This window comes from Schistocerca gregaria, chromosome 10 (genome assembly GCF_023897955.1).
Source record: "Schistocerca gregaria isolate iqSchGreg1 chromosome 10, iqSchGreg1.2, whole genome shotgun sequence".
Taxonomy (NCBI): domain Eukaryota; kingdom Metazoa; phylum Arthropoda; class Insecta; order Orthoptera; family Acrididae; genus Schistocerca; species Schistocerca gregaria.
Genome location: NC_064929.1, coordinates 68,667,710 through 68,683,704, shown reverse-complemented (window position 1 = coordinate 68,683,704; position 15,995 = coordinate 68,667,710).

Here is a 15,995-nt window from a genome sequence, read left to right as displayed (position 1 = left end):
ACAACTTAAATCTAACTAAACTAAGGACAGCACACACATCCATGCACGAGGCAGAATTCGAACCTGCGACCGTAGCAGGAGCGCTGTTCCGGACTGAAGCTCCTAGGACCGCACAGCCACACCGGCCGGCTTTTGGAGACTAATCAGTAGCATGATTTTACGTAGGTTAATACCTCCTAGTACATGTGGCAATATTAATGCTTATTTTCTCGTTGGCAGCAGGTCATGTGCTGAAGTGTGGACACGACATATCTAAGTGTCGTTCACTTAGTGGGCGGTTACGACCGTGCAGAAGACATCGGTTAGTAAACGACGTGCATACTAAGGTACTTCACATAAAAATATCGGTACTCACACGCATTATGTCTCTTATATTTGCTGAATTATCAAAATCTGACCCAACATTTCGGACGTACAGCAATCCGCAGCATAGATACAGCTCATAAATGACGTTTTCTAAAGTAACACCTTTAAGCTGGTTACAGATTATTTGACTTGTAACCCGGACTCACACATCACCAGAAATCTGAAGAGAACGCAGTAAACAAAATTAGATGGCTGTCACCATAGTTGTCCAGTATCTGCGATTGAGGGCTCTTATTAGCTTCCAACAAAGTATACCCATGCTTTCAGAAACATTTTATCGCTGGCGTCCCCAACAAAATGATGAAAAAGGAAAAAAAGTTTCAGTTCTACTTTACCGTTGTTCATGCAGTAAATTATCAGCATCAGGCAAGGTGTTTTAGTTTATTAATTCTTTAGTTCTAACATTGTCGCCAATACGTTTTACAGGTAGTATGCCCGTATACCACTGAATTTACCAGCAAAATTGTATCATACTTCAGGAAATATAATGTCACAAACATTGATATGCATGAAAAACTTGCTTTTATTTTAACGGGCCGCAAATTAGCCAGATTTAATTCACCCAATATTCGCAATGAGAGCACTTAGCGATTTCCAAATATGTTGAACGCAGTTTGAAACTTTCCATACGCTTCCTCTCGCTTACACTGCCACAAAATAAGGAGAGTAAAACAGCCGGCCGCGGTGGTCTCGCGGTTCTAGGCGCGCAGTCCGGAACCGTGTGACTGCTACGGTCGCAGGTTCGAATCCTGCCCCGGGCATGGATGTGTGTTATGTCCTTAGGTTAGTTAGGTTTAAGTAGTTCTAAGTTCTAGGGGACTAATGACCACAGCAGTTGAGTCCCATAGTGCTCAGAGCCATTTTAACCATTTTTTTTTTAGAGTAAAATAATTTATCGCTCACTAGCTCTTCGTTGATCATGTAAAATCGCATTACTGCCAAGGATTACGTGACCAGTTTGGGTGGTCAGGTCCACTTCACGGTAGAGTACTTGCTCTGCAGTGGTGAAGCTGTCTTGCAAGACGGCATGGCGCCTGTTCACTCGCTTCGCACTGTCCAGGACAGGTCTCCCGAGCACGAGAATGAATTTTTGCCTCTCTCCTGGCCTGCACAGCTATTAGATCTCAATGTTATTCAAGCTTTGAGTTCTACTTTGAAGCGGAGGGCGCGTGATCGATATCCACTTTGATGATCGTTACTTCGATTTGACAGTGTTTCGCAGGAAAACTGGGTTGACATAAAATCGACACGGAGCCTGTATTTATCCATTACGAGACGACTGGAAGCTCGTTTTGAAGCCTAACGGGTTTGTACACCGCATTAGTGGCGGTAATGTATTTTTGTCGTTTCAATATTTTCGTACCAGTGGCGACAGTTTTTCAGTCGTGTACCATTTCAGACGGTATTTGTTTCCATCTTTACTCTCCCTTGTGACGATGGAAAAGGCGGCCGCTATGGCCGAACTGTTGTAGGCGCTTCAGTCTGGAACCACGCTGCTGCTACGGTCGCAGGTTCGAATCCTGCCCCGGGCATGGATGTGTGTGATGTCCTTAGGTTAGTTAGGTTTAAGTAGTTCTAAGTTCTGGGGGACTGATGACCTCAGATGTCCCATAGTGCTTAGAGCTGTTTGAACCCAATACGTTTTACAGATAGTATGCCCGTATACCACTGGATCTACCAGCAAAATTGTATCATACTTCAAGAAATATAACGTCAAAAACACTGAGATTCATGAAATACTTGCTTTTATTAAAACGGAGCGCAAATTACCCAGACTACACTCATCCAATATTCAGCGTTTCGGAGGAAAAATGGATAGACTTGAAATCCACAGAGAGGCTGTATTTATCCATCACGAGACGACTGGAATCTCTTTTGGATCCTAACAGGTTTGTACACCGTATCGCCCACGGTAAAGTGTCGTATTTTTGGTGTTTCAATATTTTCGTACGAGTGGCGACAGTTTTTCAGTCGTGTACCATTTCAGACGATATTTGTTTCCTTCTTTCCTCTCCCTTCTGAAGATGGAAGAGCCGGCCGCTATGGCCGAGCGGTTCTAGGCGTTGCAGTCCGGAACCGCGCTGCTGCTACAGTCGCAGGTTCGAATCCTGCCTCGGACATGGATGTGTGTGATGTCAGGTTAGTTAGGTTTAAATAGTTCTAAGTTCTAGGGGACTGATGACCTCAGATGTTAAGTCCCAAAGTGCTCAGAGCCATTTGAACAATTTTGAACAAGAAGGAAAAACCATCGTGAGTTCTGCAAGCATTCGGTCCCGGTTGGTTCAGCTTGTGCGGCTCTGCCCTGAATGTGCTTTTCGCTACATGAAGAGCACTCGCAGAGTTTGAGCGCCGCGTCTTTAGGCCGCCGCCGGTCACCTTCAAAGGCGTCTGCCGTGGGCCGAGAGACGCCCCGCTCTTAAATGTCCCCCCTTGCTGACGACGGGCACAATCCCACCACACGAGGCCAGACCAGGCCACAGCTCAGCGCTGCACACCTGCCGCAATCCTCCGCTGCCCAGACGTTTACTGCCGGCGCGGTGTATTCTGGGACCGAGCTCCGCTCCACCTAAGTCCTCTGTCTCTCTACCTGCTCTGCGCAAAGTGTTTCCCCGGCAGCTATCCATGTTTGTAGTTACCGGCTTCTTGTTAAAACCTTCTTGTTATGTTAAAAAGTACATCTAAGAATGTCCCGATAACACTGCCCTGATTAAAACTCTCACTTATAAAATGTGGATGCTGAACCACATAATTTTACTTCAACAATCTCTGACTTTGTAAGGTGGCAGAATAAATGGTCAGTTTCCCACCTCACATAAGTGTTCTATACATCTTAACGGGAAGGTGAATGTGTCACCTAACTTACTTCGGCGGTAATGAGCAGATTTGCCTATGGGTATATAAGGCAGAAGGGATCACACGCAATCGACGGTATTGATACACCACTCCTATACAGGGGCCAAATACCTCGCGAAATTAGCGTCAAACGAAGAAACTACAAAGAACGAAACTAGTCTACCTTCAAGGGGAAACCAGATGGCGCTGTGGTTGACCCACTAGATGGCGCTGCCTTACGTCAAAAGGATATCAACTGCGTTTTTTAAAATAGGAACGCCCGTTTCATTACATATTCGTGTAGTACTTAAAGAAATATGAACGATTTAGTTGGACCACTTTCTTCGGTTTGTGGTAGATGGCGCTGTAACAGTCAGAAACATATGGCTCACTATTTTAGACAAACAGTTGGTAATAGGTAGCATTTTTAAATTAAAATACAGAACGTAGGTACGTTTTGTAAGTAGGCTGTTCAGGTTTTTATGTTGGTAACGCCATGTAGCGCTGTATATGAAAATCGCTGACTGTGCTGTGTGCAGTCTGTGGCCGGTTGGCATTCTTGGAATATCCGCTATTGTAGTGTTGGGCAGTTGGATGTGAACAGCGTGTAGCGTTGCGCAGTTGGAGGTAAGCCGCCAGCAGTGGTGGACGTGGGGAGAGAAATGGCGCAGTTTTGAGAGCGGATGATCTGGACGTGTGTCCATCAGAAAGAGTAAATTTGTAATACTGGATATCGTGAACTGATATATTATGATTTTTGAACACTATTAAGGTAAATAAATAGTTTGTTCTATATCTTAATCTTTCGTTTGCTGACTATGCCTATCAGTAGTTAGTGCCTTCAGTAGTTTGAATCTTTTATTTAGCTGGCAGTATTGGCGCTCGCTGTATTGCAGTAGTTCGAGTAACGAAGATTTTTGTGAGGGAAGTGATTTGTGAAAGGTATAGGTTATTGTTAGTCAGGGCCATTGTTTGAAGGGATTATTGAAAGTCAGATTCCGTTGCGCTAAAAATATTGTGTGTCAGTTTAGTGATGATCAGAATAAGTAAAGAGAGGAATGTCAGAGTACGTTCAGTTTTGTTCAGCTGTTTGAAAATCAAATATTGTAAGGGGTTCATCAGCACAATCATACACAAATTTTGCTAAGGGGACATTACAGTTTCAACATTTTATTTCGGTTCTTCCAATGCGATACATGTACCTTTGTCAACTTAACATTTCTGAGAACCCATGCTGTTACAGCGTGTTTACCTGTAAATACTACATTAATGCAATAAATGCTCAAAATGATGTCCGTCAACCTCAATGTATTTGGCAATACGTGTAAGACATTCCTCCCAACAGCGAGTAGTTCGCCTTCCGTAATGTTCGTACATGCATTGACAATGCGCTGACGCATGTTGTCAGGCGTTGTCGGTGGATCACGATAACAAATATCCTTCAACTTTCCCCACAGAAAGATATTCGGGGACGTCAGATCCGGTGAACGTGTGGGCCACGGTATGGTGCTTCGACGACCAATCGACCTCTCATGAAATACGCTATTCAATACCGCTTGAACCGCACACGAACTATGTGCAGGACATCCATCATGTTGGAAGTACATCGCCATTCTGTCATGCAGTGAAACAACATTGGTAGAACATTACGTAGGAAATCAGCATACATTGTACCATCTAGATTGCCATTGATAAAATAGAGCCAATTATCCTTCCTCCCATGATGCCGCACCATACATTAACCCGCCAAGGTCGCTGATGTTCCACTTGTCGCAACCATCTTGGATTTTCCGTTGCCCAATAGTGCACATTATGCCGGTTTACGTTACCGCTGTTGGTGAATGACGCTTCGTCGCTAAATAGAACGCGTGAAAAAAATCTGTCATCGTCCCGTAATTTCTTTTGTGCCCAGTGGCAGAACTGTACACGGCGTTCAAAGTCGTCGCCATGCAATTCCTTGTGCATTGGAATATGGTACGTTTGCAGTCGATGTTGATGTAGCATTCTGAACAGCGACGTTTCCGAGATTTCCGATTCTCGCTCAATTTGTCTGCTACTGATGTACGTATTAGCTAAAACACCTACTTGGGCTTCATGATTAGTTGCAGGTCGTGGCTGACGTTTCACACGTGGCAGAACACTTCCTGTTTCCTTAAGTAACGTAACTACCCTTCGAAACCTTTCCGTCCAGAGCTGCACTGGACATATGCGGAGGTACCTGCAGTTTCGCTGAGTCTCGCAGACTGACGGGTCGGACGTCAGAGAGCGACATAAATACTGTGAAAAAGGGACGTAATGCAATGTCACAGATAATGGCTAGAGATAATCCTTCTCAAAGATAGAATTTAACTGTAACGGATAAAACCTCTGACGGATTAGTTGTTAAGATTCATCAACGAAACGAGGAGGACGTACCACATCTACATATATACGCCGCAAGGAACGGTGAGATGTGTGACGGACGGTACTTTACGTAGATGTTTCACTTCCCCTCCTTCCTGTTGCGAGCGTGTGGGTCCTGTTCTGTCATTCTGCGTAACGGATTAATCTGAGGCTCCTGCATGATGCAATTTCCACCCCCACACTACTACAGAAGTCAGACAGACGCTCCTAAGGCTCTAAAGAGAAATGCCTGAAAAACTTTCAGCAATAAATATCTGCTGCAGTCGTCCGCTGTAAGGAAATGACACAAAAATTCACAAAATTTCTTACGTAATAGTGGGATACTTGGGTACTGGAGTAGAGCTAGTTAGTGGAAGGAAAACATGAAACTAACGAAAGTTATTATTTATTTTGCAAAGATTCTGAGAAATCACAATGGCACTTTTAGTTATAAACTGAACAAGTTATTTCTGGGTTCTTTTCGGAACATGAAGTTACCTCTTAACGATAGGATTCGCTAATGAAATTTCTATACAAAGTTTAAGATTGTTATTGACTTGGCAGAATGGCTGAGAGCTGCACCTACTCAACTTGAATAATTATCTGTTAGCATGTTACTAGGTGTGGTCAAGGCTTTCATGTGTGAAATGCAGTGAAGTGTACTGTTGTGGAGGAAATATGGGACTCGCAAGAGCTGTAGCACACAATACCGTAAGCTGCGATGACTGTTACCTGCGCCGCTCACTGCTGACAAATAAGATAACTCTCGTTATATCTGGGTTGACCTTCGCCAATCAAACTCTCCCTACGCCTTGATGAAGTCAAGGACTCCTGTTCGCCCCTAGTCTAACTATCGGCGTGGTACACCAGTCAGATAACCAGTCCACCGCGATGCCACCCAAAAATTCGCTCACAGGCGTTTAACTACAACTCTGTCCATTCACACCATACAATAAGTGTGGTGGCCAACACAGTGAACAACGCTTAACTGTAAGGACTCATTATATAGTCGCACTCCGATTCGCTCTCGACAGAGGTGCTCTCCCAGTTAAGTACTGAGTAGAGACTTGTTCCTCGCTCATTCGAGTACACGTACGAGCGCTCACGCTCTCGTTATGTGTTCTCGCTCCAAGAGCGACAACGGAACGGCCTCTCTCCACGCCAGACATGAACGGGTATATCTGCCGGTCCATTACTCCTTCACCTCAAGGGGTCAGGAATATCGTCTGCCAATCAGCATTGCTCTTCTAAAACGGGAGAATGACGTTTCGTTTAAGGCGAGCAATCTGGAAATCTGTTGCATTCGCGTTTCCTGTCTCCCTGTGAAAATCTCTGAAACTCCATGCTATATTTGTAAAGAATGCGTAGGCTGGGCGCTCCCACACAATCTAGCGGAATTTGCTTTTAAGCCGAACACTGGGTCGTCCTTTCACTCAGGCAAACGCTGTCTGCTCTACGGGCGGCCACCGGCCGACGTAGATGGGTTGGGACCGGCCTCCTGGCGTGCAGTTGCTCTCCCGAACTAAAAGCTCCTGTGACCGTCGTGTCTGGAATGTGTGTGTGTATACCAGCCTCGAGTATTTCAACCATGGTGCGCTTACTTGTTATTTGCATATCGTCTACATGAATTCATACAACATTCATTTTATCTTATCGAGTTTGGGTTCGAATGAAGCGTCTTGATATGCGGAGTATGATTGTGAGGGCGAAATATGTAAGCAATGAAGGTCAGGAGACCACGACGTCTGACTCTGTTCCAGTCGCCATTAGGAGTAGTTTCCAGGAAGAACGACGGCGGGTAAGCCTCCGTGTGGGATCGAATCTCTCTAATTATATCTTCATGGTATGTTAGCGAGATGCATGTAGGAGGCAGCGACATATTTGTTGACCCTTCTAAGGACGAACGCTTCTCAAACTGCAATGGTAAATCACACCATGATACAAAATGCCTCTGTTGCAGCGTCAGCCACTGGAGTTGGCTGAGCATCTCCGCGACGCTTTCGGGCTCACTAAATGGACCTGTAAGGAAACGCGCTGCTCTTCTTTGTATCTTCTCTATTTCCACTGTCAGTCCTGCCTGCTATGGATAGCAGGATGACGAGCGCTGTGCAAGTGTTGGTCGATCGACTGTTTTGTAAGCGACTTGCTCTGTTGGTGGACTGCATTTCCTATAGATTCTTCTAGCGAATCTGTCTGCCATCAGCCTTACCCAAAATTAACTACATGTGATGACTGTAATTCCCATCCCGTCATACACATACTGTTCGATAATTTATGTAAGTAACTGAATCATCTACTTTCATCTAGTCACACGACAACGGTTTTTTGTGGGTGTATCCGCCATATCTTACATTTGAATATGTTTCGTGTTAGTTCCTAGTCCCTGTAAGAAGCGTCAGTCCTCTGCAGGTCTTTTTGCAATTCGCTAAAATTTTCCAGCTTTTCCACTACTTTGTATACAATTTTCTGGTTTATCTACTCGGCTGTTAACACTTATTGTGAAAAGTGATGATTCTATAACTCTCTGTTGGACCAGACCCGAAGTAACTTTCGTACTCGATGGCTCGTCTCCTTTCAGAATGACATGCTGTACTCTATTAAGATAGTAACTGTTTTCGAAATAACTGATACCAATGATGACCATGCAGGTTCTCTAGAGAGAAATGATAATTAATCGAAACCCTCTTATGCCAACAGGTGTTGTTGATGTACCTCAATGGGGACAGCTGAAAACGTGTGCCCCGACCGGGACTCGAACCCGGGATCTCCTGATTACATCCCAGCGAGCGCACAGAGGACAGTGCGACTGCAGGGACTATCTCGCGCACGCCTCCCGCGGGACCCTTATATGTCCACACACTGCCGGTCGCTGTGGCCGTGCGGTTCTAGGCGCTGCAGTCTGGAGCCGAGCGACCGCTACGGTCGCAGGTTCGAATCCTGCCTCGGGCATGGATGTGTGTGATATCCTTAGGTTAGTTGGGTTTAATTAGTTCTAAGTTCTAGGCGACTGATGACCTCAGAAGTCGCATAGTGCTCAGAGCCATTCGAACCATTTGTCCACACACTGCATTCATAGTGTCTCGGAGAAGCTGCATGGCCTTCATTGCTATTTGCTCTTGGAGAACCGTTACTATTTTCAGATAGCTAAGGGCTATCCGACCACTGACCTGTGCGAATGAGCACACTTTGCCCGAACTCTTACGGGAATCGTCACCTCAGTTGGCGCGAGTAATGAGTGAATGGGCAAATACCCTTTAGGACCATTACGAATGTAGGTTGTGGACAGTTGGGCATGTGGGTCTCACGGGAAGCGTGGACGGGATAAGTCCCTGCAGTCGCGTTATCCTCTGTGTCCTCGGTGGCTCAGATGGATACAGCGTCTGCCACGTAAGCAGGAATCCCGGGTTCGACTCTCGGACAGGGCACACATTTTCAGCTGTCCCCATTGAGGTGAATCAACAACACCTTTGGCAGCTGAGGGTTTCGATTACTTATCATTTCTATGCTGTACTCTGTTTGCGAGCAACTCTCCAGTCAAGTCCCACAGTTGTTCAGATGTTCTGTACGGTCGTGTTTTGTTGACTAGGTGACAGTGCAGGACTGTATCGAAAGCCTTCCGGAAGTCAAGGAACATGGCATCCACCTGGGCGCCGGTATCTATTGCTTTCTCGTGGACGAACAGGGCGCGGTGGGTTTCACACGTGATTGTTGTCTTCGAAACCCATGTTCATTCCTATAGAGAAGATTTTCAGTCTTCAGAAATATCATTGTAAGCGAAAACGAAACATGTTCCAAACTTCAACTGACCGACGTCAGGGATACAGACCTATAGTTTAGTGCTTGTGTTCGACGACCCTTCTTGAAAACTGGAATGACCTCTGCTTTTTACCAGTTGTCGGGAACACTTTGCTCCTCCAGCGACGTATCGTACACTGCTGCTAGAAGACGGGAAAGGACTTCCACATATTCTGTGTAAAATCGTATTGGTATTCTGTCAGGTTCAGTGGTCGGCCGTTTGTTGAGAAGTTTGTGCTGCTTTTCTATCACATTCTCACCTCTGAAGATGTCCAGCGCAACGACACGTTAGGAACGAAAAAGTTTCGCGGACCACGATCATACATCTACATCTACATAGTTACTCTGCAATTCACACTGAAGTGCCTGGCAGAGGGTTCATCAAACCATTTTCATACTACAACTCTGCCATTCCACTCTCGAATGGTGCGTGGAAAAAAGGAACACCTAAATCTTTCTATTCGAGTTCTGATTCCTCTTATTTTATTATGACGATCATTTCTCCCTACGTAGGCGGGTGTCCACAAAATATTTTCGCATTCGGAAGAGAAAGTTGGCGTTTGAAATTTGGTAACTAGATCTCGCCGCAAAGAAAACCGCCTTTGTTTCAGTGACTGCCACCCCAACTCGCGTATCATATCAGGGACATTCACCCTATTGCGCGATAACGCGAAACGAGCTGCACTTCTTTGCACTTTTTCTTTGTCCTCCCTCAATCCTACCTGCTAATGACCCCATACTGCGCAGTAATATTCCAGCAGAGGACGGACAAGTGTAATGCAGGCTGTCTCTTTAGTGGGTTTGTCGCATCTTCTAAGTGTTCTGCCAGCAAAGCGAAGTCTTTCTTTCGCCTTACCCACAATATTATCTATGTGGTCTTCCTAATTTAAGTTACTCGTGATTGTAATTCCTTGGTATTTAGTCGAATTGACAGTACGTAGATTAGTGCGATTTATCGGATACCCAAAATTTATCTGATTTCTTTTAGTACCCATTTGGATGACCTCGCACTTTTGTTCGTTTAGTGCCAATTGCCACTTTTCGCACCATACAGAAATTATCTCTAGATGATTTTATAATTGGAATTGATCGTCTGATGATTTTAATAGATGGTAAATTACAGCGTCAGCTGCAGACAATCTAAGGCGGCCGCTCAGATTATCACCTAGATCATTTATATAAATCAGGAACAGCAGAGGGCCTATGATACTACCTTGCGGAACGCAGATATGACTTCTACTCGATGATTTACGTTCTATCACTACCAATTGTGACCTCTCTGAGAGGAGATCGCGAATCCAGACACACAACTGAGACGACCATATACACGCAATTTGGTTAATAGTCGCTTGTGAGGAACGGTATCAAAAGCCTTCCGGAACTGTGTGAATATGGAATCGATCTGAGATCCCTTATCGACAGCACTTATTACTTCATGGGGATAAAGAGCTAGCTGTGTTGCACAAGAATGGTAATTTCTGAATCCGTGTTCGTTATGTATCAATAAGTCATTTCCTTCAAGGTGATTCATAATGTTCGGGTACAGTATATGCTCCAAAATGCTACAAGAAATTGAGGTCAGTGATATGGTTCTTTAATTCAATGGGTTACTCCTATTTCCCTTCTTGAATATTGGCGTGACCTGTGCTACTTTCCAGTCTCTAGGAACAGACCTTTCGTCAAGTGAGCGGTGTATATATTGCTATGAAAGGTGCTATTGTGTCTGCATACTTTGACGGAGACTGACTGGTATACCATCTCGGCCGGAATACTTGACTTTAAGTGGTTTAAGGTGTTTCGCAACACATAAGATAACTATTTTTGTGTCATTCATGGTAACAACTGTTCTGGTTTCGAATTGTGGAATATTTACTTCGTCTTCTTTCGTGAAGGAATTAGGGAAAACTGCACTTAGTAAATCCGCTTTAGTGACACTGCGACGGGTCAGGCTCTTATCGCGCAGTTTCCTTTCCCTGAAAGAAAATCCACCTACCTCGTTTCTTAGGTAGTTGCTGCACTCGCCTCTCCTGATAGCAGCTACTGGAAAAATTGCAGAAAAGCAGTGTTGAAGAAACTGCAATTTAATAGCCGCTCACCGGAGGCCGCGATACATGTTTGCTGAAATACAATCTATGAGCAATCTTCCTAAATAAATTGAGTTATTGGAATGGTAGTAATTGTTTACTCAAACGAGAACGCGAAGTTGGTAATTCTATTTAAGCTCTTTATTGTCTTTAAGCCTGATCATCAGCCCGCTAATCTACGTTTGAAGAAAGTTCAGTTCACAATTCTATCCACACTCAAACCCCGCCAGAATTAGCTTTCAAAGTTACGGAATTTACTTAACTGCAACACAGACGATTTTCTAACATACACGTTTGCAGTCGATGTTCAATAATAGTTCGTTTTTTAACGTTAATGCTCGCCATAAGCACTTAGTAAAAGTTTACGAAGTACCGCCACGCTTTTAATTATTAAAGTTACTCGCGTCTTTCGCGGAACGAAAAGTCACAACTCGCTCAAACTCACACTACGCGTTACTGGACTCTTCCAGTCTCAAATCGCACAGTACCGAACCGATGAAGCCGTTTTATGACTTCATTTTACACATTATTCGCGAGGACACATCAAGCATGTCTCTTCTCGATCACAGTTCCTTCGCGACTCCTCATCCACTCGCGACTCACTCACTAGTCTGCTAACCGTCCTCGCATCTCATTGGCTCACACATCACACAGCCAATCAGAATTAACTCTTTGGGTGCGCCTCGCGCCAAAATCTAGCACGCACCAGTCATGACTTCTGAATCATTTACGTCATGATTTCTTGTTACACAAAATTTACTGTATAATTTAACAAACCGAAAGGAAAACTAGACTTTACTTTATTTCCAGAAATTATTTAAATACTCGCGAACGTTCTGGCTGCTTGTACAATACCATACACTCTTGGACATCCGACATTCACTAAGATGGGGAATCACTGGCGACTCTGTTCCCACGGTTACATCGTCTGAACACTTGCGAGTTCCAACCTAGATTTTATACACTTGCAAAGAATGGCGAATGTCCCTCTTTCATTCACTCAGGCACACTCATTCACTCTCACCTACTCATATAAAATAACTGTTCACAAAAATTCAAAACATTTATGGTTTTAACAAAGTTATAGGTGAATTTCTAAAAGTAAAATTCTCAAAATAAATACAAAAGCACGGAAGGTGATTTTGTTTCATAGTTGGATGGTCACTGAAGGTGATCTATACATAATGGTATTTATTTAGACTCGAAAATTGTAGAAATTTGCGTTTTCTGTAAGATTTTTCTAATTTCCAAAATATGCAGGTTTCAAAGCTCAAATTTGGATGACTTATTTTTATTCATAACAGAAACTAGTATATTAACTTTTAATTTCCTCAGGTTCCTCAGTTAGAAGTTATTAAAGATGAAAGTTCCACGTTATACACGCGGCTAGTTAGCGCACAGGTCTTACATTCTCACGGTACAGACATGCCATATGGTCGTGACGTCAGACGAACGGACACCGGTAATCTGCCCGCTACAGCACATATGCTAATCTGATGGCTACTTTACAGTCTGTCTACATTTCACAGTAAATATTTGATAGAAAACTGTGCGCTCGCACTAGTTGCGACGCCACACACCTCCTGAGGAAACTAAATTTTTTCATTCATGACAAACTTTTAGTTTTCTAAAAAAAATTTCTATTAAAGATTTACTCAAACAGCTATTTAACATTTATAGTTCCTGTACATCAATCATCCACTTATACCTAGGGCTGACGACCTACAAAACATCTTATATCTAAACATGCACTTTTATCATCATTCAAAAAAAATTTTTTCAGATTACAAAATTCTATTTACAAATTCCTGAAAGAGAAAACAAACCTAAATACTATCTTGATGTACGTCACACGCACACTAACACTACTATCGCTATGGTGAGCGTCACTTTTTTTTACCACTTACACTTAAGATTTTGATAGCACTCGTAGTTCGACCGGGTCCTGCTTGGGAGGTCCATTTCAAGTCTCGTGCTACCACCTCTGTTTACTTCGGCGCACCTGAAACATCAGCTGGCCTCAGTTCCCTTTCTAACTGCTACGTCTTAACCTACAGCAGCGATAAATGGCGCTATCTGCTTGACTCTAAAGTCTCATATTTTTGATAAAATTTACTTTACAGTATGTACAATTTTCAAAATTTTTTTTTTTTTTTTTTTTTTTTTAAGTGAAAAGTGAATTGACTTTCCTAATGCAGTACCGAAGTGGCACATTTACTCTTTAATTACTTCTTCATCTCATAATCAAACAAGTTATGGTTACATAAGAAATACTAAGAAAAACAATTCCTACAAATAGTTCACAAATACATAATAAATCTCCGCCAGCACTGGTGACTCTCCAGTTCCTGTACAATACACAACAATATAAAATATACACAAAATTATCAATATTACAATTCTGTCTCCAGGCAATCTCCTGTAGTCCTGTATCATAAATTAAACACTGAAAAATACATATTTACTTATTCATTTATCAACACTACAATCCTTATACTAATCTCTACGACAAACTTGGGGAGCTTTGTGTGTCTCTGGTCAAAAATGGAATCGATGTCATGGGTACTTTCCTCATCTCACATATCTGGAGTTACTTCAATCTCTTGTCAACATCAGGTTTTCTCTAGTCACATTCGGGTTTAATTTACAACTCTCATACTCATACTTCACACACTCAGGTTAGTATTTGTTAAAGCGTTTCCTACTAATCTGCGAAACCTCGTTACCCATACTTTCTAACATACATCCACCTCCTGAGTTACCAACGTCGCCTCAGCTCTGTTTACATTCGTAGCCTCACTTCCTTTTGTTTACAAACATCTCCTCTGTTTACCAACAAACGCCACCTCTGGTTACCAACATTAAGCTTTTTATTTACTCACCTTCGTAGCCTCACTTTTTCCTAATATCGAGCTAGCCAAACACTATGCTCATTCTTTCTCCTTTTCTCACATATTTCTCTTCATTTGACAGTCAGTCCTGCTGCACTGTCCCTTTAACTTAACTTCCTTTACCCCTTTGACAGTCAACCTTGTTGCACTGTACCTTTACTCATTTTACCACTAAATCACCTCCTGAGGCTCTGACTTCATTGAACAGACAGTTTTGCTGTACTGCTCCATTTCCTTTCCTAAACATTAGCTTAATGCTACGTCTTAACATATCGTTCTGTTACTTAACAAACAGCTTCAATGTTCGTCACCATATTTTCTGAGGCTCTTACATTTCTTAGTTATTTTACCTTTCTAAGGGCATTACTCACACCTTAGGCCAAACATTTACTTTACTGAGACTTATTACTTATCTGAGGTATCTTAATCCTTTTTGATTTTCTCTTACACTCATTCCTTACGCTTAACCTATACTGCACTGAGGTTCTTTCCTACTCATTACTTAAACACTTTATCACTTAAAAACTACGATAGAGAAGAAGGAAAGACGATAGAATTTTAGTTCTGAATGAAAGAAGAGGTAGGTTGACAATACGGAAAAGAAAGTGGAAGAAATATTGTCAAACGACTCGAGACCTAGTGCTCGTCACGCACTTAGCTCTGCAAAGAGTGCAAAGCTCTCTGAGGTATCTACTCACTCCTGGCCACGTCTCTCTTTTGAACATATCTTTTCAAATCCACAATGTTCCTAAGCCCTAACACCTTATGTGATTTCACAAACTCCAGTCTATAAGCATTTGGGTGAGGCTTCTCTACGATTCTAAATGGGCCCACGTACTCATTATAGCCCTCCAAGAATTTCTCTGTTTTACTAATACATATAGGAAAATCATTCTGCTCAGGATCCTCACATAGCTGCTTACCGATGAAAGGTATAGTAATTAGTTTACCCTTAATTTTTACCATAACATCATTGGTAGAAAAATTCACCCATCCTTCATATTTATTCAAAAAGTCAGCCCCCACCAATATGTCTACACTCAGTCCATTTATAACTAAGAAGTTCTGTCTTATTTCTACTTCCTTAAATGCTATGGGTAGAAACACTTCCTGTTTTACTGTCTTCTTAGTCTTACCGGTTGCTACTACAATGTTCAAGCCACTTACTGGCATCTTAACAATCTGTTTACTGTTAGGGAGTTCATTTACCAAGTTCTGGGATACTGCACAGACTTCCGATCCAGTATCTATCAAACATTTAACTGGTTCATTTAATACTCTTAGCTCTACTATCGGTTGCCCTAAGTACTCTTTATTTATTTTGGGTTCTGCTTCCTCCAATAAATCTTGCACAATTTCTCTCCTTTCGAAGCCTGTCTTTTGGGTGGCAATCACATTCACACTTACAGGGTTTATTTCATGCTTATTATCACCCTCAATTCTAGTGGCAGCTCCTATTAGCCTATCCACTATTGCTAAGTCAAAACATTTTTCCAATGTTTCCCCCTCTTTCTCATTAACCTCCTTTTCTACGACCCTATCCAAGGCGTCGTCATTAACCTCTACCTCCTCCTCTAATCTATCCTCTTCTTCGTAACTATCTACAACATCAATTATCTTATCAAGCACAGTCACAACCCTGCCA